Genomic DNA, 23,162 nt, shown 5'->3' with positions numbered 1-23,162 from the left:
GAGTTGTCGAGGAGGAGAGCGATTGTCAGTCTGCGCTCGAGGAATAAATTCCTCGTTAATTATATCCACGACGTCGAAGGAACAGCTCAGCTTCTGCTGGATGCTGTCTCTTAACTCATGAGCTTTTCACTTTTCCTCTGGGTTGAACTATGTTTAGTACCTCAGTCTAGAGCCCATAAGTTCGACTTTGTCACCAGTACCTTTGAAAGAATCTCTTTGTCGTTTCCGAATCTGTTGTTTCAGTTTCCGGTAGATTTGCAAAGTGATGTTACTTATGGCCGCCACACAACACTCTTGCCACACATTTAGCAATTATCATTTTCTATCCCGATTCTTGGTCACAAGTTCGCTATTACTCGTAAGTCCTATCATTGAGATCAACGATATCGCACTAACAACTACCATGAATAGTTTGCCTACCATCTCGCTTGTACGTTCCCCGTTCTCTGGGACTAGGCTACTCGAAAGATTAGGCCAATTTTAAAACTATAGTCGTATAATAATTTGTTTTTCAGATAAGAAATCATATGAAGAAGCTTTAGGCATTGTGAGGGAGTATAGAGCACTTTCGGGAGAATCCAAAGGAGGCAGGAAATATGGATGCAGAACATTTGGGTTGGCGATAACACACTGAAGACTGTGATAGTTGGATTATATAATATAAATGAGCTAGGGGTAGAAAAAGAAAAGGGATGGAATGAGGGGAGGAAAGAAGTAAGTAAAACTAAAGAACAACTGTATTTTGTGATCGTCAGGTTTTATATAGAGAGGCTAAAGAACGTAGGAATGTACAATCTGTCGTCCAAAAACCTTTAAAAATGTAGACTACCAAGCAAATCATAAAATCACTTCTAGGTTACCGCTTGATCTGATTCAGCTTCAAAAAATACTTTCCGAAGAAAATCCCAAGTTATTTCCGCACACACGCGATGTTTTTCCAGCAAAACTCAATGCACATATGGTTCTCTTTTAAATCCGCCACTTTCGCTCCCAGAAAATTACAAATATATACCACGCAAAGCAACAAAAATCAGCCCAAGAGATAAAGGCGACCAGCAGAGGTACTAATAATTCATTCTAATGCAGCTTTTAGAATTTCATCTGCGTCTACATAATAACCAATAACCCCTCGCAAGGGCGTGTGGAGCGGGTTTTTTGTATAATTTATGTTACTCAATGCAATGTACAATAGCGGATGACTCCGTTAAAAGTTACTGTTGCGGCATCTCCCGCAGTTTCTTTGTAATTCATGTTAATTATCGACATCCGACGTTCGTTTATAATTTATTGTTTAAACCTACGCATATTTTTTTAAATTCAGTACAGCGGACCACTGGTTCACTACGAATAGATACACTGTAAAATGTATAAAAGATGATTTGTGAATGACTGACTACCAATGGCGTAATTTTGCGAATTCATACGGCCCATTACCCTCCCCTTGATTACAATCTTGCAATTGTGGAAGGGCTTGTACATTTCGATGGCCCCTAGAGGTGTGCTGGCGGGAAATATGATAATTCCTCCAGGTAGGGTCACCCATTCCAGATAGGTCGAAGGTGAGCCAGACGAAAGGTAGTCCGCGCAGCGTTTGTTCCTCAGTGAGGCGGCTGCAATGGCAATGGCCAGTAAGTGATGATGACACGTTAAAAACACTATTGAGGAAGGCAACGGGAAACAACCTCAATTATTATTCCCAAGAATATAATGATGGACAGTGTACAGAATATGATTCCTGACAACTACGGGACTCGGCCTAATCAGCCGTGTCGTGCCCGGCAGCGGGAAAGGCAAGGCTCGTGCGGTCGTCATCTAAAGACATCCATGATTCAACCAACGTTGGCACACCACCAAACTCAAACATTTTCCCCCTACTCATGCCAAAGAAAACCGACAGCAGCAGGACAGAAGACGCAGAAGAAGAAGACCAAAGAAGTTAAAATAGGAACTTGGAATGTCAGGATAATGTTGAGGACAGGAAAATTAGAGAACGTTAAGCGAGAGATGGAAAGAGGAAATATAGATATTTTAGGTTTATGCGAGGTGAGATGTAAGGATAGCGGGGATTACTGGAGTGATAGTCATAGAATAATACACAGCGGAGAGCATGACAACTAACGAGGGGTTGTCATAATATTGCATATATAGGTAGGAAGAAGCGTATTCAACATAGAACAAGCAACGAATAGAATTGTAGTGGTAGAATTAAAGCAGAATCGACGAACTTGGTCACTGATCAGGTATACTCGTATGTGCCACCAAGCATTCATAAGGAGGCAGAAGTCGATAGGATATACGATCAATTAGAGGACATAATCGCGCGTTTTCCTGCAGGGAAACATTTGATAGTGATGGGGGATTGGAATGCAACGGTAGGCGAAGTAAGAGAGGGTGATGAGGTAGGGATTACGGTTTAGATACGAGGAATGACCGCGGGGAGAAAGTGAATTAAATTCGGTAGGAGACAGGGGTTAGTCAATAGCAAAACTTGGTTTAGACAGTACAAAAGACAGAGGTATACATGGAAAATTGCAGGTGACTCAGAAAGGTATCAGTAAGATTATAGTCACAGATTTAGGGGCAGTGTGATTAATTCCCTCAGATTCCCGGGAGCGGATGCGGACTTTGATCACAATTAAGTACTCATAAGTGTAGCGCCCGATTCAAAAAGATAGGGCAAGGGTAAGGAAATTGAATTTAGACGTATTAACATAAAGGACAAGAAATGAGTATCATCAGGTTGTTGATAAAATCATGGATGAGGGAAAATAGCCGAGTACTATCGAGAAAAAGTCGAAAGATATCAAAAAAGATATGTTGAAAGCCGCAAAAGAAACTGTACGAACTTAAAATGAAAATATTGCAAGGAATCCATGGATCACGGATGAGATGATTAGAAATAGGGACGAGAGAAGGAATTGGAAAAAAATAAACAAAGAGTTAGGCAGAAGGCGATACAAAGAGTTAAATAATAAAGTGAGACGGGTAACAAATTGAGCAAAAGAAGCGTGGTGGAAGACATAGTGCGAGGATATGGAAAGTTTACAGGGGAAGCCTAGTAAGTAAATACTTAGGTGTCACATTCACAAAAGACTTAACTTGGGGGACTCACATACGTAAAGTCTGCGGTCAAGCATATAAAAAATTGGGATTCATTAGACGCATTGTCGGCAAAAGTGACTCGAAGGTCAAGGAACGTTGTTACCACGCTCTTGTAAGGCCTCATTTAGAATACGCATGCAGCGTGTGGGATCCGAGTGAAAAAGGTCTCATTCGGGAAATTGAGAAGGTTCAACGCCGCGCAGCCCGTTTTGTAAAAAATTCCTACGATAAAACGCAAAGCGTCACCGAAATGCTCATGGATTTGGGGTGGGAATCATTGGCTGAAAGACGATTCAATGCAAGATTGAAATTATTAAATAAATTTAGATCCGCACGTTTCAGCACCGAGGTCTCGCAAATTATTCGTACTCCTACATACATTGGTCGCTTGGATCATGCATATAAAATTCGGGAAATAGATGCCAGAACTAGCCGACTCAAGGACTCCTTCTTCCCACGGACAATACGGGATAGCAACTGCAGGGTTACAGATAGCAAAAATTCCACTTGCCACCCTCAGCGTCTAAAAAATAATTAGTTGTATTTAAATGCATGCTCTTCCACTAACCTTATGTGTTTTGTTATAATAACCCATTCTTTCCGAATGACCTCATTCGTGTTCCGTTCATCTGTTTTTAAGTCTCTTTCCTTTCAATCCCTCGTCCCTCTCCGCGGGGGGAAATTCCTGCTACCTGCAACGTTGGGTCGCATTCCCTGCCTTTTACAGACTCTTTGGGGGTAGAGTGTTTCGTGGTGCATTTTCATGTGGTAGTGATGTTTCAATTTCTTGCTTGTTGTGTCCTGGCTTCCGTGTTGTAGGATGGCTTTCGTGCTGCATCATGGGGTGCAGTTTTTTAGTTGTTTTGCGGTATATGTGTTTGCATGAGTATTGGATGAAGGGATTTTTGCATGAGTGTGTGCGCTGCTGTGGGTGTAATTTTCCGTGTTGTTTTTTTGCATGTGGTATTTTTCCTTTTTACGGTTGGTGACCTAACACCCCCCGCCACACGCCCTTGCGGCGGCTTGCGGGGTATTATGTAGATGTAGATGTAGATGAAGGACAAAACTGGTGCGCTATACAAAAAGGTTAAAACACTATCGGGAAGTAAGAAGGGAAGATCTTTGTAAACAGTTAGAGATAAGGCGGATAAGATAATAGTTGACACAGAAAAGGTCCTAGAAAGATGGAAGGTATATATAAAAGAACTGTATGGTAATGAACTTAGGCCAACAAGCTTAGACATAGAAAAGGAACATGACGTAGAGAAAGATAGCTTAGGCCCATGCATACTCAACGATGAGATAGAAAGTGAATTAAGGGAGATGAAATCAGATAAGGCTGTGGGGTTAGACAACATTTCTATGGAACTACTAAAAGGTTTAGGAATACGTCGTAGGAAGAGACTATATGGACTGATTCGTAGTATCTTAGAGGAAGGAATCTGGCCAGGAGACTACATCATCTACATCTACATAATACCCCGCAAGCCGCCGCAAGGGCGTGTGGCGGGGGGAAAGGGGCGGGGAGACTATGTGAGTCGGTGTTAGTTCTTATTCCGTAAAAGGTAAAGGCTACATCATGTAAGGACCACAGAATATTACGTTTGATATCCCACGCAGCAAGAGCTGTTCTCAGGATCATTAACAAGAGGATGGACAGCAGAGCCAATGGATACTTAGGGGATTAACATTTACGGTTCACGAAGGGTAGAAGCACGCATGATGCCATTGCTGTAATGAGATCACTGGAATGTAGAATACAATTACGAAGCATTTGCCAGTTTCGTAGATTTCGAAAAGGCGTTTGGTAGAGTGAATTGGGAAAAACTCTTTTGAGTATACTGCAGGAAATAGAAATACTTTGGAGAGATAGGAGGCTAATCTGGAACCTGTAGACGCCTCATACTGCTCAAGTGCGAGTGGGAGACGACGAGATCGAATGGGCAGTGTTAGAGGTGTGAGGCAGAGTTGTCCATTATTACCGGTGCTGTTCAACGTATATTTAGGGGAAATGATTAAAGAGGCATGGGAAGAACTGGAGGTAGGAATGAGATTGGGCGGGGAATTCGTAAAATCAGTTAGGCTCGCTAATGACCAAGCTTTAGTTTTTCAGTCAGCCAAGGGGTTGCAAGCATTGCTGAGTGAATTGGAAATTCAGTGCGACAGATGTGGGAGGAAAATCAATATTAATAAAACAAAGGCTATGCGATTTTCTAGACAGAAAAAGGTTAAGCTAAACATTAAATGAGGGCAAAAACTAGAGCAGGTAGAACAGTTTACGTATCTCGGAAGTGTTTTGGACCAACACCGTCAAAGTAGTAGGGATGTAAGGAGAAGTATTGCGCTAGGCAAAGAGGCTATCACAAGGAGGAGGGGGTTGATGTGAGGGACGTTGAGTAAGGATATTAAGAAAAGACTCGTAAAAACTTTGATATGGAGCGTAGTTCTGTACGGCGCGGAAACGTGGTCATTGAAGCAGGAGGATAGACGTAGACTGGAGGCTTTTGAAATGTGGGCGTGGAGAAGAATGGAGAAGTTGAAATGGCCCGAAAGGAAAACAAATTAGGAAATGCTTGGTATTGTGGGCGAAAAGAGGGGTTTGTTGGGAGAAATTCTATGGAGGCAGGAAAAGTGGATGAAGGGGGAATTGACTGGAAGGGGGATGTTGAAGGCTGTGATTGAGATGAGATTATTAGGAAAACGAGGAAGGGGCAGGAATAGGATAGGGATGTTGGACGGAATGAAGGTGTCATGAAGTGTGCCATGTTTTTTTTATATATGATTTTGTCGTTATTGCATGCGGTTTTTTTTTTCTTTTCTAAATTATGGGTGGTGTCCTAGCACCCCCCGCCACACGCCCTTGCGGCGGCTTGCGGGGTATTAAGTAGATGTAGATGTAGAAGGGAGGAAGGCAGTATACACAGATGAAGAGGGGTTTGTTGTAGTAGAGTAGGAGGTGGGATTTATTTTGTTGGGAGAGACAAGATATTTACCATGTATTAGGTAGTTGTGTCCATCCAAAATTTACCTCAACGGGTAGATTTTCTATATTACGAGTATAACATAATAAATTATTATATGAGAATAAAATAACATACCTCGTAATTATGGCCATTTAAAGTATAACATGAGAAAATGGTCCCCGATAGCGATACTTCGATCAATGAGGAGGTAACAATGTGGAAGATCAACTTAAATTGTTTGATGTCTGAAAATATTCGTAGGAAAAAGCTGGAACAAAATGTGTCTTTCATGGTTAACCACCCATTTATATTCGCACTCCAATCGGCTGATGAAAGTTGAGCCACGTATTATAAACAGGGCGTCAGATAAAAATCCAAATCATCAATAATTATTAATTAACAAATTACATCCACTTGTAAGGATTACATTTCCAACGCAGACATGATACCATTATTAATAGTACATCCCTTCAATATGCGTCAACATATTCCCTTGAATGCAAGACGGTTGCCATTTCCTTGCTGGGGAAATAAACACGAAGGTGATTTCACCCTGTAACGATGGTTAGTCTTGAGATTTTAATGCAAATAAATATTTCCTTGTGCATCTGTTTATTTGCTTTTAATTACTCCTCCTTAGTTCACCTTACAGTCTTTCTCCTCCAGGGTATGATAACTAATTGTTGATTTATTAATTTTTCGAAACCAAACTCGCGGCTCGCGGTTGCCTTTTTATATTTATTTTTATTGTTATTAAAATTTAGGCCCATGGAGCACTAGCGAGGAAAATCATTACTCCTATAGAAATAACTTATCCGGAATAAACATGCGTGACATTCCGACGTAAAATATTGTGCGGAAACCCGAATCCATCATCCGCCTATTTCAACAGATTGATATATCATCCACCACGACTTCTGAATCTTTCAGAAGAGTGATTCCAGCATGTTAGTATGAGTGAACTAAAGCCATCTCTAAAGGAAGGTTTTGAGATTGTGGGACAAATCCGAGAAATCCGACCGTCGCATCGTGTACGTTCCACGAATTACTGGATTGACAGGAACAGCGGGCGTCATGAGGACGCGCCAAGCCGGTTGAGGGTGAGTTCAAAAATTCATTTATATCGCAAGGGAACGATGCACCAGGGGATTTCGGTGCGGGGAACTATGGGGGGAAACGCAGAAGCTATGCTGAGAGAGAACCGTTGGGGTGCGGGCGGGGAAATGAAAAGACAAGCAGGCATGGGGTAAAAAAGAGTTCAACGAGCGTGGAAGGAGATAGGCATCTAGTTTTTGAACTGCGGTGACAGCGTGACCCTATTTTTGCGCCCGATTCACTTAATTCAGTCCGGTGCACCTAAAGACACTCCCAAGAGAGGGGATGGGGCGAAGACCGATTCAAACCCCAAGGCATTTCGTGCTCTTCCCATCCCTATTTCTCACCATCAACGTCTCTGCTCCTTCCAGTCCCCGACCATTCGATTCCATTTGTGTCACTTAAGCGACAGACCGGATATGAAATAAAAATTCAGGTCATTCAGATTGCAGACATTCGGATTATTCTTGAATTTCCAAGCCGAAAGAGCGGTAAATATTCAAGTTTAAGCGCACTGGAACTATTAAAAGACTAAGGAACGACACGTCCATTTCAAAAGTTTCCGGGTTACGATATGGGATGATTATAGAAGAGAAATATTCCGCAAAATATTCTTTTTTCATATGATTCATTTATTGAATTTTCCGAATGATGCATGCTTTGTCGAATTGAATTCGAGTCATCAAAAAAGGCATCACATCTTTTCGTTTCACAACAATTTTATACAATTTTAGACAATTTTATACCAGCTGAAAACTACGAGTATTCCACGGTCATACATACGTTAATAAAAAGATAATGTGTTTACATTTTGTCTCAAGACCACATACGTGTATTTGTGTACCTTCTGAATCTGATAAATCAATAAGAATTTTTTAGAAAAACGTACTGATCAAAGAAAATGAATTAGAGTACCTCAACTTCGCGAAATTTACCAAATTTCCTCCTTAAAAAAAAAGAGTCCTTTAAGATGAAAAACTAAAAACAAATAAAACTAAGCATTGTTAAAGTCGAGGATTCGGCAAAATTAGCTCATACAATTCATCATCGCGGACCAATGATCTCTTTTGTCATTCTAACGTGCGGAAGGAGAGCGTGAGAAGAGAGTTTCTTATCTTCGATAACGGCCGCATTACACTTAGGAGAATTTCTACAAACTTCGATTTTCTGATGCTGATTCAAGCTTTAATAATCACCCCGAGTCACCCAAATTTGAAGTTCACCAGTAAAATTTGTAATTTCTGTGAACTTTGTGAACTCTTTGACTAATCGTCTAGATTTCTAATAAAATGACAGCCATAAGCACCGTAGAATCCGTAATTCATTGGCAGTTTTTATTCATAATTTACCAATTATCCACTGGTCGTTTTATTATCCATAAAAGAAGTTGTTCATATAAATGTATCTAAGACTAGCTCCTTACTACGAATAAGCAAGGATATACATCACTATTCAAAGATCTATCACACTACAGAATCCCATAGACATATTGTCCGCAGAGCTTGACTTTCGGAATTATGTGGCACTTGAATTATATGTATTGACCATATTAATATCATATGGCTGAATCATATTTTTTTGGGAAAAAGAAAAAAATAACGGATTTCACTTTACATGATGACAAAACTTGTATTAACCTCCGTATACAAAAACCAATTTTAAAAGTACCGACATCAAAGCTTAAATAAAAGGAGAATAAAGATTTGGCGGGGTAAGCCAGGTGGGCAACACGCCCGACCGCAAGAGGTCACCAATTCAAGTCACCTTGGTTGCGGGCCCTGGTGGCTCGGCCGCCGGGAAAACCTGACGACATGCCAAAAGTGGCTTATCGGGACCCCACCGACGCCATCGGCTTATCAGAAGCGTCCACGAGGCAATGCACAAATGAAGTCTCCTGGATGAAATATAGAACGATTTTTTGTTTGGTTCGAGTCATAAATTTCGTGAACGTTATTTTAAAGGAAGCCATTGTTTGCGCGGAACATAAATATTCCGCCATCGAGTAAAAATATAAATGCCGATAGGCACAGGACGGCGCTGCTCGTGAATGGAGCGAGCATTCTCCGTGAGCAGCCGACTAGAACGCCGTATTACCGCGACACGTAATGTGTGTAATGATCCCTGGCTCCCTCCCCACCGAGGAACTGGCAAAGCAGAAATCTAACAGGGGAGTTCAAGGCTCCCGGGTTACCACCACCATTATTCCCAAAGAAAACCACGTGATTCGAATCAAGGGTCACCGCGTTTTAGTGCGGGAAAATTGTTTTAAAAACAGAGCCAGGCACCTAAGTTAAACCATGTGGGTACCCTGTAATGAAAAACGTTATCGCGAAAAAAATCATCGGGCATGTATAGCCTCTGGTATGCATTAGGGCCCATTATCTTCCTCACATTACCCTCGCGTGTTCTATCCCGCCCCAACCCTCCTCTTTCCCTTGAGCCTCGCCCTCTCAATTCATGCTAACAACGGATTATAGGTGCGAAAATGAATTTAAAATAGACTACACGAGAAACCGCATTCACTTGGAAACTTCGGCTCGCTATCATTTCCAGTAGGCTTTGACAATAGCAATGTGTGATAGTTGCTTAAACACCAGTCCTGGCAGCGGGTGAAAACATTTCATATGCCGCCCCCAGCCTAGCCGTTTCATCACCTGTCTCTCCCAGTTCCTAGCGAATCACAGAAAGAGCATCGAACTCAAAGGAAGAGTCGAGAATCGTAATTATTTTTAGTAACCCGTATCTCATCTCTGCTATGACCCACTGTGCAACCATGGAGTTTCTCTTCACCCTTGTATCTATGGAGCGTATAACACATACTGTTTAGCGATGTACCTTTCTGTTAGTTTTCCTTAAGGTGTGTGTCTGCTTCCGGGAAAATGTCCATTCTGTTTACATTGAATTGTTCCTAAATGCCATACGGAGATATCTGGAGGCATCATTTGTGTGCAAAATTACTTTCAGCGTGCCAATTCACCAAATAATTTTATCCAGAAGTGGAAATTAGCATTAGTATTACTCAATATTATATTTTTATCATGTCGTTAGGGTAAGATTTAAAAAAACCATGCATCCTAATTAATGTCACAAGGTGCATATGTGATATATTAAAAAAATGTGTGATTATACATAAATCTTAAACGGTTTCTAAGAATCCAAAGTTCAATTCACCTCTATTTAACCAAAAAATAAATAATTATCGGGGTACACCGGCGACTTTTCCCCTAATGACTGCGTTGAAATGAAAATTAACGACTTGTACAACATACAATTAACGCAGAATGTTTATATCACAAAATAAAAGTCTCAGCCATACCGATCATTAAGTAATGGGTTACACAGTCAAAGCAAAAAAATCTATCCTCTGAAAAATGAAAGCATCTCAACATACGTGTAACTGACTACGTTCGTTCCTTCTAACATATTTCAGTGCTTCTTACAGAACATTCCTTAGGCCCCAACGGGCATAAGAGGAGGAATGAAAAAAAGGGCAAGAGACGGAGAAATACAGAGCTGATGAGGGATGATAGCAAAATTTCGGGCGAAGCAAAAGGAGGGAGAACATGGTGTGAGGACCCCGCAGGTTGTCAGAAGGGCGGGTGGTGGGGGTTGGTATAGCACCAGCCATATATTCACAATTACTAGTTCATAGATGCATTTGAATATACTGGGTGCGGCAACATAATTTACTTTATCCAAACGCAAAATGATTTCAAAAACGGAAGTTATGTTGCCTCACCCTGTATATTTGCTCAAATTCATGTACACTGGTACATATGCACCCTTGATTACCTTTGGTTGAATCATTCAATTATTGCAAGTAAATATATTGGCTTGAGTTATATTCTGTCATGAATGCGCATCGTGCCTATTTTATTTTAACTCGATGATATAATCTACCCACATAATTTGGTTCCATAATAATACCCTCGCTGCCGCAAGAAAACTCAGGTGTCCTGTTCCTTTCTATAAGTCTGCCATTCCTCCTCTCTTTAACTAATTTTAATATACACCACAAAGAGCTGATATCTACATACTATATACCGGTGGGGACCTAACACGCACCCCGCCACACATCCTTGCGGCGGCTTGCGGGGCATTGTGTAAATGTATCAGTTTCCTAGGTTTCTGTAGGATTCATATGAATTCAACAGATAGATTCAAGATGTCATTTTTTCCACGAACGATAAGGGATCAGAATAATATTGTCCGACCACGGTAGGGTCATAGTCGGGTAAAATTTAGTCTGCTGTGTACTCACCCCCTGCCACATAACCTAGCAGTGGCTTGCAGGGTACTAAAATATCTAAAATAACAGATCCAAACTTGGTGGCATGCTTTGACAATCATTTCAGATTAATCTACCTACAAAATGTAACTTTGGAACGATACCTAATATCTATTAGCTATCAAGTTTAGGGTGGAGTACTTCATATCCGGCCACACCGTTTTTTTCTTTCAGTTCTTAATACTTACCATCAGTTTCCATGCCGTTCAGAAAGCCTATTATATTTCATCCGCTTCCTACCCTCTATTACGTATTTTCGCAACCCACTACCCCTCAGTATCTTCTCCATTCCCTTTTATTTCCTTCGAATTCCACCAACAACTTCTGCTCTTCCCTCATCATATTTAAAACTTCGTCGTTAATCCCCCTTCCTCTTTGCTCAATTTTCCCTGCTCTTCCCACCCTTATCCCAAAAGCCTCTGATCTGAGCTTGCTTCAAAGGTCAGCTTTCGTATCCACACAGCGCTACCCTCCATTTGAAAATCTTTACTTTTCTTTACTTCATTATACAGAGTAACTTTCATCTACTCCCTCCTCCTCAAAAACGCTTTTCAAACTAACGCTGTTCTATTCCTGATTTCATTACTGCTACATGCCTATTTTATGGGTTAATTGAAAGAAGGGACCATTTTGCTTCATTTTCACCTAAATAAAAGACCCATATATATATCTATTTTACTCTGAAGTACCGCCCAAATACGTGAACCATCCGCATGCTCTAAAGTAATCCTTCCGACTGTACTATACATAAAGATTAACCTTCCTAATTCGAGAGACTCTCATTACCTATTTTCTGTGATTGCTATACGAGATTATGGATGTGGTAGTCCAGGGGGTAGAGCGTCAGTCTACCGATCTGAGGGTTCGGGCACGCCACCGGGCATTCTTAGATTCACCCAAACTATGATTTTTCGGGCTTTAAGTCGTCCTGGAAATCCGCAGGTGGGGCACAGGGAATGAAACCGGCTCCCCTTCCCTGATAGCAAACCGAACTTTGAGTTAATAACTGTGTTTTCAAAGTTGATTCCATATTTCTAGTATTGATCCTATAATGTATTCAACAAAAAGTATAATCTCTTGGTTGCCAGGTAAAATCTATGAGTTGATCAACATCAAATCTGTCTAAACCACTGCCCCGGCCTCCAGCCCATAACGATTTCTTATGCCGCCCTTAACGTTTCCTTTACATTTAAGTTAAATATGGCCGGCCACAACGGGAGCCTCCGGCCTGGCTCCGCTGCCTATTACTACTTACCTAGTTTCTCCCTCCACTGCCCTTGTGTCTTCTGCTTCATATCCAGGTTTCGAATTAGTCGTCTATCAATCCATTCTACTCCATTAGCATTTCATAATACATTCATTAACTTTGATCGATGTGCCCAACGCCATCTCTACATTTACAAAAGAAATCTTGGCTATTTTTTATTCATTAATTTTTATTAATATTCTTATTACTGATACTTCTTATTACTAATCTCACCACCACGTGATCCCTCTCCAATATGTATAGAATTCAGATTTATTTTCTTCTTGAGGAAATAATGTTTACTGTGAATGGTACTATGAAAAACCACGGAAAAACTTTAACAAAAAGCCATTATTATTGATTAGAAATATCGGTATAGCAACAAATTCAAAGAACTATGGGAGATACCGCAAACACTGCTTTGATGGAGTGCCCCGCTGAATTTGAAAAATTTCGTATTTCTCTGAATCAACAGGTATACATGAATTCCCCAGTTTAAAAATCCCTGCCAAGGCGATTGATTTTAATGTGCGTAATTCTCACATTAACGGCGACAAATAAATTTCTGTCGAAGAAAATAGGTCACGCATGTTTGGAACGCAAGATGAGACATGAATATTGCCTCGAATCGTTATATCCCGAGGAAGAAAAGGCTTGATATACTATACGAAGAAAACATTTTAACAAAGAAGGCACAAATGCTTAATTTCAAGGGGATGAACTGTGACTAACATGCAGTTTGAAGAAAACTATCCGAAACGGTGCAAAGTCATATCCTCGTTTCTTCCGGAGAGTAGGTCGTCGTCATCATAGTACAAGTGTAATTAGAAAAGTTCTCGTAATGAAATAGAAATAAACAGATTACCCCATTGAAACTTTTTTTATTTTTCAATCTAGTCTCCCAGTACACTAGTGCACTTTGTCCAGCGATGTTCCAATGCCTTGAACCCATCTCGAAAATTAGATTCCTTCAGGCCTGCAAAATACCCGTCTACTTCGGCTGTTAGTTATTTCTTTAAAGCGAATCTCCGTCCCACGGGGGAAATTTTGAGCTTGGAGAAGAGAAAGAAATCTGACAGAGCCAAATTAGGCAAATATGGTGGATATGGCAAAATTTTGTGCCTTAGTCCAGGTATTTTTGCCATCGCAACGACACTTGTGTGTGGGCGTTCATTGTCTTGATGAAAGATGACTCTCTCCCTTGCAGAACCTGGCCTTTTTTTCATACATCTCTTGCTGAAGTTGGCCCAAGAGGTTAGCGTAGTATTTCCCAGTAATATTTTGGCCAATGGGAAGATAATCTATCAGCAGAATCCTTTCCGCATCCCAGAAAACAGAAGCCACCATCTTTCTGGCCGACCGTATGGCCTTTGCTTTCTTAGGTGGTAGTGAATCAACATATTTCCCCCTCCACTGCCGCGACCACTGTTTTGTCTCTGCGGTATTTTAGTTGACCCAAGTTCCATTTGGGGTCACAAACCGGTGCAAGAAATCTTGTTACAACGGGTCAAACATTTTTCGGAAATTTCCATTCTGATGCGTTTGTGATCCTGCGTCAAGAGTCGCAGCACCCATCTAGCAGATCATTTTCTCATATTCAATTCCACTGTTAAAATGTTAAATACCCGTTCATGTGACTTCTCTATAGCTTCAGCGATTTCTTGCATTTTCAGTCGGTGATCCTCCATGACCATTTTATGCACTTTTGCAATCATTTCTGGGGTAGTGGCACAATTTTGCCGACCAATATGCGGATCAATCTAAGCTGTCCCGACCTAACTTAAAATCGTGTATCCTTTTGGCAACGGTTGAATATGAAGGAAAAAATTCCCCGAGTGTGTTTTGAAAGTCGGCATGGATTTTCTTCGCTTTCATACATTTTCTTTAAGAAGTGTTTAATCACTGCTCGAATCTCAGTTTTTTCCATCTTTACAAATCATTAGACGGGAACAACAACAGGGAGGTGCCCGCACTACAGACCTCTTCCCATAGCACAGACGCGTTACGTGTTTACTCATAAATTATTGCCTTTTACTACGCGCAAAATTCATTGCGCTAGGACAGTGGTGATTCTGAGAACCTTTCAAATGCAATTTTATCTAACCATTTTCCCAGGTTTTTCAAAATTAAAGGAAGCCTTTTATTTAAGTTTCATAGAAAACTATCAGAATTGCCGGACAATGTAGCTAACGAAGGAACAGACTAAATCCAAATTGATCTTAGCAAGAGAACCCCCTATTTTCTTACTTTTCAAGGTGCATTTGGATTTTTTCGGCTTAAAAACGACGATCGATGGCCAGTTCCGGAATATCATGATAGTTTAAGCGCTCTCATATAAAAGTAACGAATGCTCTAGTCAAAATTTTCTTCCCTCGAATATTTTCCCTTTATTAAGTCATGAAACGGTATCTAATATCGTAAGTTACGATAGGGAGAATAATAACGATCGAATATGCGAGATATTCTTCCACAAGAACCGTGTAAAATGAGAATTTGGAAACTTATTCGTGAAAAAAAGGTTTTTAAATCAGGTCCAAAAATATAGTGGAAGGGAGCACTTACTCGAGGCCAATATTTCTTATCGATGGAAAAAATTACGTTAATTTTTTTAAATTGTTACTATTCATTAAACCGTGCAATATTCCGTCCATTTAGCAATTTTGAAAATATAAGTTCTTCAGAGACAAGTCTTCTTCTCTTTTCAATACAATTGTCCAATATGTGTCGAAAAAAGTCTGGTTTTCTACAATAAATGGACCGTGAAAATTTTAATCAACGAATAAATGCGCATTGTTAATTGCATGCATGTAATAATAATAAATTGCACACACAAAATAATGCAATAAATTGTGTGGTTTGGTGTAGAGGTAGATGAAGATGCCCTTTTTTCGCGAAAGATAAGATATCAGAATAACTACGAACGATTTCGCAATATGGTTAAAATGTGATTTTTCAAATTCAAAGTAAACTAGAATGGTGTCATTGTTTTCCCTATTCCTTATTCTTATCACTGTTGCTAAAAGCTCCTGTCATAATAAAGACATTTATTTTGCACTAAGATACCTTAGTCCATACAACGGTAGTTAACTTTACCTCAATTGTTGAAATATTTTTCATTTATATTGGTAATTGACATTTAAGCAAAACCGAATATCGATGTTGCATGGCAGATGTTGAATCACCCCCTGCCACACACCCCAGTGGTGGCTCGCAGGGTACTATGCAGTGTTAGATACATAGAAGGAATATAACTGTTCGATGTAGACCTTCGATATCGGCTGCTATTCATTGCAGGATTTCAGCATCTAAAACATACTGAGAAACACAGATGCCATGGGGTTCTGCCTTCGAAAATAGTTATGTGCCTAGCCAGTTTTCCTCTGATCGTGCACTGCTTTTGGGCAAACGAGTATGCAACATCTATTTGAGCCCAATTTCTTATTTTAACCCCGAAGTATAATCCCTGATTGTGTTGGTCCTGATAATTGTCTATTTGATATGAGAAGCAAATTCTAATTCCTTTATGAAAACCTCCTATTTGGCTGACTATCTGTCTCAAGAAGCACAGATTAATCAAGACTAATTTTTCTAATAAAAATGAAAGGCTTTTCCCCTAGTTTGCTAACTTTGATAATTATTGTGGATGTTCCATCAACTCCATCTAAATAATAAATGAATACCTACGATGCGACCCATTTGCTTCACATATAATCAAACTGATGTAAGCAAACGACTTTTTCATTGCATTTACTCATTAGTCACCCACGTAACGGAGTCTAGAAGTTCAGACGAGTGCTCGCCGGGCGAGGCCATAATTCTGTGGGATGGGAACCCACACTTTCGTATGCATCATGGCGTGAAAACTCAGTGGAGTCGTCGCTTAGTGAAGGAGCGGTCTCTTTCGAATTTCCACCGCTCCCCATTCTTTAGCTCCCGGCCTCCATTCCAGCAACATTACACCAAAAGAATTCTCCATCTAGTGAGAGGGAGAGATGCTAATCAAGATAGGAAGTATGTACACGGTTTCAGCGAGAGAACGGTTTTTCAAGAAGAATATACACGTAATGGGGGTGGAGCAAGCGGATGGTGAGAAGGAAAAGGAGTGAGAGCTTTGAAAACGCATATTCTTCGAGGAGAGAGAGAGATGATGATGGCGGCGAACTCGGACGAATGGGGAAAAACTCAAAAGCTGGTTAGTTTGTGTTCCGGCATCCGAATTGGAGAGATACCACCAAAAATATCTATTTAAAGTATGTGTAAAGGGTGCTCACCAAGCCGTGGGCGTGTCTATCCGATGTTTTCGTTTTTGTTGAACGCTCTGCGTTTCATTGGCAGACAAAATTATAGATAAATGTTGAAAATGTTTGGTTTTGAACCACAAGTCATGAATAAGTGGGCCAACATTGTTTGTTTAGCTATTTCACTTCCCACAATTCTACATAAGGATACCGTTCTAAGTTGATATTACGAAGTATACGATAAATCTCAAAAGTGGCCTATGAATCTGTACTGGACAAATTCGTTACGTAGAAAATTGGGGGAGTAAATTCGATAAAAACTTGTAAGTTACGAGTGAGCGTAAAATTCCCAAGTCATGTGTTCGTCTTTTATTTAAATTTTTTCATTTTTGTCATTGGTTTTGTTTGGCACTATATTTTTCCACATTTTTCGTATTCCTACTTATTAAAAGTCTTAAATTTATTCTCTGCCAAAATAAACTCTGATTTATATTCAAATTCTAAACAGAAGGTGGTTGGTTCCAATGCATACATTTATTTTTTAGATTTAAAAATACGAGTTTTCTTTACCTCATTGACCGTCTAACCGCTTTACATTACAATTATTGCAATTACTGAAATCAGAATGTTCAATATTGGATTCGAATTAGGTACAAAGTATTGAATTAACCTTCCTTTACGATCCTATTCTATTTATAACTTTCGGTATTTGCGAATGTTCACGTGCTTTTGTTTTTTTTTTGCTGGACGGTAATGTTAATGCTTCAATTCCAACAAGCATTTAGTAGTTCCGTTAGATTTCATCCACAGTTATGACGAGGTATTTGAGGTAATTTTGATTTCAAACGTTTAGAATACTGAAAAGGAAAAAGATAAATCTGGGCAAATAATTGGATACCCAGGAAAACATTGGGGTACGGTACTGGTGTTTTGGTGATGTTGTACCATGAACTGTTGAATTAAGAATATTGACAGTTGTAGAATTAATTTGCAAATGTCTTCCAATTGTAAATTGTGAGATATTCCAATATCTATACGTCCTCCTCGTCGATGAGTACATTTTTACCAGCAGATCACGAAAACGATCTGTTTTCCAACTTCCCATGCAAAAAACTCGAATATAAGAGAATGATTTTTAATGAAATTTTATACAAATTGAATAACAAAAAGTACTATACATCTGAGGAGTAATTAAAAATATCTTCACTACATATTAAACGAAGGTAAAGAGGCTAAGCAATTCTCTATATACTTATCGCATTTTTTTTAAATTTGAAATATTAAATTACTATTCATTTTGTCTTTAAGATTTCTTTCTTTTGTACGATGTACTCGGCGCAGAAGCGGTCATTATGGTGGGTAATAGACGCATGAGGTGATCCGAAGGCCGCGGTTCGAATACCATCTTAGGTTGAGGATGTGTTAATACCATCCTGGGGTACAGTTTTTTGTTGGTTTGCGGAATATGTGTTTTCATAAGTGTTGGATGAAGGGATTTTTGCATGAGTGTGTGCGCTGCTGTGGGTGTAATTTTTCACGTTGTTGTTTTGCATGTGGTATTGTTCCTTTTTACGGTTGGTGACCTAACACCCCCCGCCACACGCCCTTGCGGCGGCTTGCGGGGTATTAGGTAGATGTAGATGTACCATGCTCTTGATTTTTCTCCGATGACTTTACTGAATGGTGAAACTTCAGCTACCGTAGAGTTTTATTTACCTAAACATGTACAATACTATCGCCCTATCCTTCTGATTAAACCACGCCACGACCAATATTAGTCCGCAAAGCAGAAATCAGAATAATAGGTTGGGAAAAAATGAATCGGGCAGCCAGGATTTCGACTGAAATTTCTCTACGGAAATGGCCGAGGGAATGTGGGAGTGGGCGGGCACTAAGTAAGTGAGAAGTCAGAGACGGAATAGAAAGGAAACAAAAAGTTGAAGAAGCAGAGAAGGCGGGAGAGGGGCGGGGGAGAGAAAGGCGCAGGAAGCAAGCACGGCTCGAGAACTTCTGACTTGAACAGGACTCCCTTCCGCCCAAGACTCCATGCTGTGCCATTCGAGCATCCACGCCCTTTTGACCCCGTTATTCCGAGGCCTACCCTGACCACTGCCCTCTTTCTCGACACCCCATGCGTCACTCTTCTGTATGTCTTCTTCCTTCAAATTTTGCCTTAGTGGCTGCCCCCACTCCTCCCAAAGTCAACTCAACCTCCCGTTCTCGCTACATACAAGTGAATTCCATGAATGACGCTGCACTCTTCTTACTTCCTATCCCTCTCTCCACACATTTCACAGCTTGTCAGAAGTGTTTGCAAACCTTCGAAAAACCAGGCCCTTGTGTCGCGAAGACTTGTCTTCAGCTGCATGAAATAAATCGATGAGCCAGCCGGCGCAGACGAGTGGGTGGTAGCACTTGCCGATTCGTATTCCGCCCTGTATCAACTCATTATTTAATTTATCTTCAATACTACCTCAAATAGTTATCCCCTCTGGGGATTGTCAAACTATTTTTCAGTATTAGCCCGACACTGAATTCTTATTTCTTATCTGTTTCTCTAAGTTCAGCAAGTTATCGCCTAATGTTGGGCAAAGCATGCGAAATATATTAAACATTTGTTACACACACACAGTTAACACAACACAGAGCACACTTGGAATAGACGTAATTGGGATCCTTCGAAGAAAGTGTGGGTAAAATAATTATATAAATTACAAATAATATCCGCCAGATTCACCAAAAACTGGTACGATAAGAAAACGAAAGAGACAGGTCTTTTAGAGGAATTAGGCTTGGAGCTGCTTGAAATTCGATGAGTACAATCAAGACTTAGACTTTTAGTAATGTTCAGAACAAACGAGTTATGCAATAATGCAAATGGAATAATTATGGCCCCGCAATATTTAGGAAGATTTGCCCATAAGGATAATACGAGGCAGATAGACTTCAGTACAGATAGATACAAATATTCCATCTTTCCTTTGACATCTACACATACTCAATACCTTGCAAGTCACCTCTATAGAGTGTGGCAATGGGCATTTCAGCATTCAGTAGGCAGCAGATTCAAATGTTGGCTGTCAATAAATACGCTCAATAATTCAATGAATGAAAAAATTTAAATATAGCCACTTTCACTGCGGTATATAATGGTACAATATTTCCCTACTGATCTACATCTACATCTATTTAATACCCCGCAAGCCGCCGCAAGGGCGTGTGGCGGGGGGTGTTAGGACACCACCCGTAATTTAGAAAAGAAAGAGAAAAAAACACCGCATGCAATAACAACAAAATCATATATATATATATAAAAAAAACTTGGCATAAATTCATGCATGAACACTTACACCCCACACACATGCAAACACTCAATCTACACCTTACATACACATGCACCTGAAAGTATACCTAGCATCTCTATAGTGTTTAATTTGTTCCGACTTATAAATTCAACGTTTTTAATATTTCTAAAGTGACTTCGGTTTCTTACAATTATGATTTCTGATTGTTCGGGGAAAGAATGAGTGCTGATGCGAGATGACTGGGTAGTTAGAATAAAGATTTAATAAAGGTAAGACGAAATAATGACAACAAACCAGGCTGCTTAAGAGTAGAATACATTTTTTATGACGATTTCGACTGCCGTTATTCTGATCACTCAACGTTTCTGGGAAAAATAGCATTTCAAATGTGTCGGTTTTTAGGCTTACCCCTCTAATATGTTTTTAAGGTTTACCTCAATCTCTATGTTAGTTGATAGTATACGTATTTGCATGAGTGTACATTAAATAGATTTTTTGCATGATTTTATACGCCACTATGGGTGCAGGTTTGTATAAATACTCGTATACTCGCAGATGTAGATGTAGATGCATGTTGATTTTGCATGTGGTTTTGTTCTCTTTTACAAGTGGTGACCTAACAACCCCCTCCACACGCCCTTGCGGCGGCTTGCGGGGTATTACGTTGATGTAGATGTACCTGTTCCTATGCTGTGCATGCCTGGTGCGGATACACCTCCAGCCCCACACCTTCGTGATGGTTTGTAGGGTATTATGTAGATTAATTCACTCGTTGCCGAAAGTCATTAAAGTGAAAGAGATAAATGATTCAACTTATTAGAATAAAATTCGAAAAAAACCGTTCATAGGATTTAACTGCATTCCGCCGCAGACATTGATTGTGAAGCATTAGATTCTTGGTAAGTGAAAGTAAAACATGCATCTTTATTTTACCACTCGCTTTGCACTTCTATGAAGATTAAATTTGGCCGAATGAGCATCTTGCATTAAGGTTAACTTTGCGCAGTGGCGATATCGTAACCAATGAAGTTCTACTGAGGTGCGATTATTGCTAGTTGAAAACTTATACCAATACCCCGCCGATTCGACGTGAAACATCGTCGGATAAGGCAATTTTTGGATGCTTCTACGGAAGCCAATAATACATTCTAATGGTAAAACGTCATCTTAAGACTATCGAAGGAAAGACACGTATGATAGCTAAGGAGGCTCGAGATCTCGTCTACCTGGCCAATTACTCCTGATAAGTTAGGATTATGAAAACAATTGGAAGACTTGCCGATGCTTCACCGAATCGTTGTGAATTATCGGATTTGCAATTCCCGACTGCTTCTACAGCCGACAACTATGCACTCACAATGCTTACCTACATTTCCTCACTCTTTTCTCACTCATTAATACTGAACTGATCGGTGATACAGGCATTTATGTAGGTATAATACAGACGTTTTTAATAGGTCTTTTATCTCATGTTATGCAGGGTTTACAAATAGAGAACTGTATAATTGTTCTTAAAGATGAACGAAACCTAAATAAATATATGGATTCCCAAATAGTCTATGAATATGCTCATGAATGGCAAATATCCATTTTACACAATACCCCTTAAAGTCAACCGGGGCGCGTGGTGTTAAGATTCCTGCCATTTATGTATATTTGCATATGCATAAATATGTTTTTGCACATGCATTACAGCACATTACGATAAACATCTACATCTACATCTACATCTACTCAATACCCCGCAAGCCGCCGCAAGGGCGTGTGGCGGGGGGTGCTAGGACACCACCCATAATTTAGAAAAGAAAAATAATTAAAAAAAAATCGCATGCAATAACGACAAAATCATATATAAAAAAAAAACATGGCATACATTCATGCATGAACACTTACACCCCACACACATGCAAACACTCAAACTACCAACTAACATACACATGCACCTGAAAGTATACCTAACATCTCTATAGTGTTTAATTTTGTTCCGACTTGTAAATTCAAAGTTTTTAATATTTCTAAAGTGACTTCGGTTTCTTGCTATTATGATTACTGATTGTTCGGGGAAAGAATGAGTATTTGTACCTATCTGTCTTGGAATCTATCTCCCTTAGTTTATCTTTGTGGTCTGATCTACCTAAGTAGTGTGGGGCCATTATAATTCCTTCAGTGTCATATTTAAACTCGTTTGTTCTGAACCTTTCTAAAAGTCTAAGCCTCGCTTGTTCTCTCCGCACTTCAAGTGGTTCCCAGCCTAAATCCCCTAAGAGACCTGTCACACTTGTGTTTTTATCATAACAATTTTTAACAAATCTAGCGGATTTTCTCTGGACTTTATCTAATTCTTTTTGCCAAATTTTCTCCCACGGATCCCAAATACTTGCGGCATATTCCAAATGAGGTCTAACTAGAGCAAAATAACACCTCTCTTTAACTTTTTCATTACATTTCCCCACCACCCGTTTTATGAAGCCAAGTTTCTTTAAAGCTGATCCGCATATTGTACTGATATGTGCTCCCCATGAAAGGCGTGGTGTTAGAACAACCCCCAAATATTTAACTTGATTTGCCGTAGTCAATACTGAACCCTCTATTTTGTAGTTTATATCCTGTTCCTCGCTTCCTTTATTCCAAAATTTCAAAACTGCACATTTATCTATATTAAGTGTTAATCCCCATTTATTGCACCATCCCGAGATATTGTCTAAGTCTCTAGAGAGTAGCTCGCGATCTAGTTGGCTCCTTATTTCCCTGTATATCACCGTGTCGTCAGCAAATAACCTTAGATTGCTACTAACGTGTGTGCTTAAGTCATTTATGTATATTAAGAACAGAAGAGGCCCTATTACACTTCCCTGGGGGACGCCCGAAGTAACATCTCTCTCCGTTGAGCACAACCCATCTATGACTACTATTTGTTTGCGGTTT

General features: G+C 39.9%; 1 non-coding gene across 1 annotated transcript; it reads left to right on the top strand.

Moving 5' to 3' along the window:
- Positions 1 to 21,231: 21,231 nt before the first annotated feature.
- Positions 21,232 to 21,372, top strand: LOC139688450 (U4 spliceosomal RNA). The gene has a single exon (XR_011700754.1). It is a non-coding gene; the product is annotated as a U4 spliceosomal RNA (small nuclear RNA).
- Positions 21,373 to 23,162: the final 1,790 nt, after the last annotated feature.

Source organism: Hetaerina americana, unplaced genomic scaffold (genome assembly GCF_022747635.1).
Source record: "Hetaerina americana unplaced genomic scaffold, ioHetAmer1.1.p SCAF_2, whole genome shotgun sequence".
In the NCBI taxonomy this organism is placed as follows: domain Eukaryota; kingdom Metazoa; phylum Arthropoda; class Insecta; order Odonata; family Calopterygidae; genus Hetaerina; species Hetaerina americana.
The sequence above is the reverse complement of the archived record's forward strand: the minus strand, read 5'-3'. Positions and strand labels throughout refer to the sequence as shown.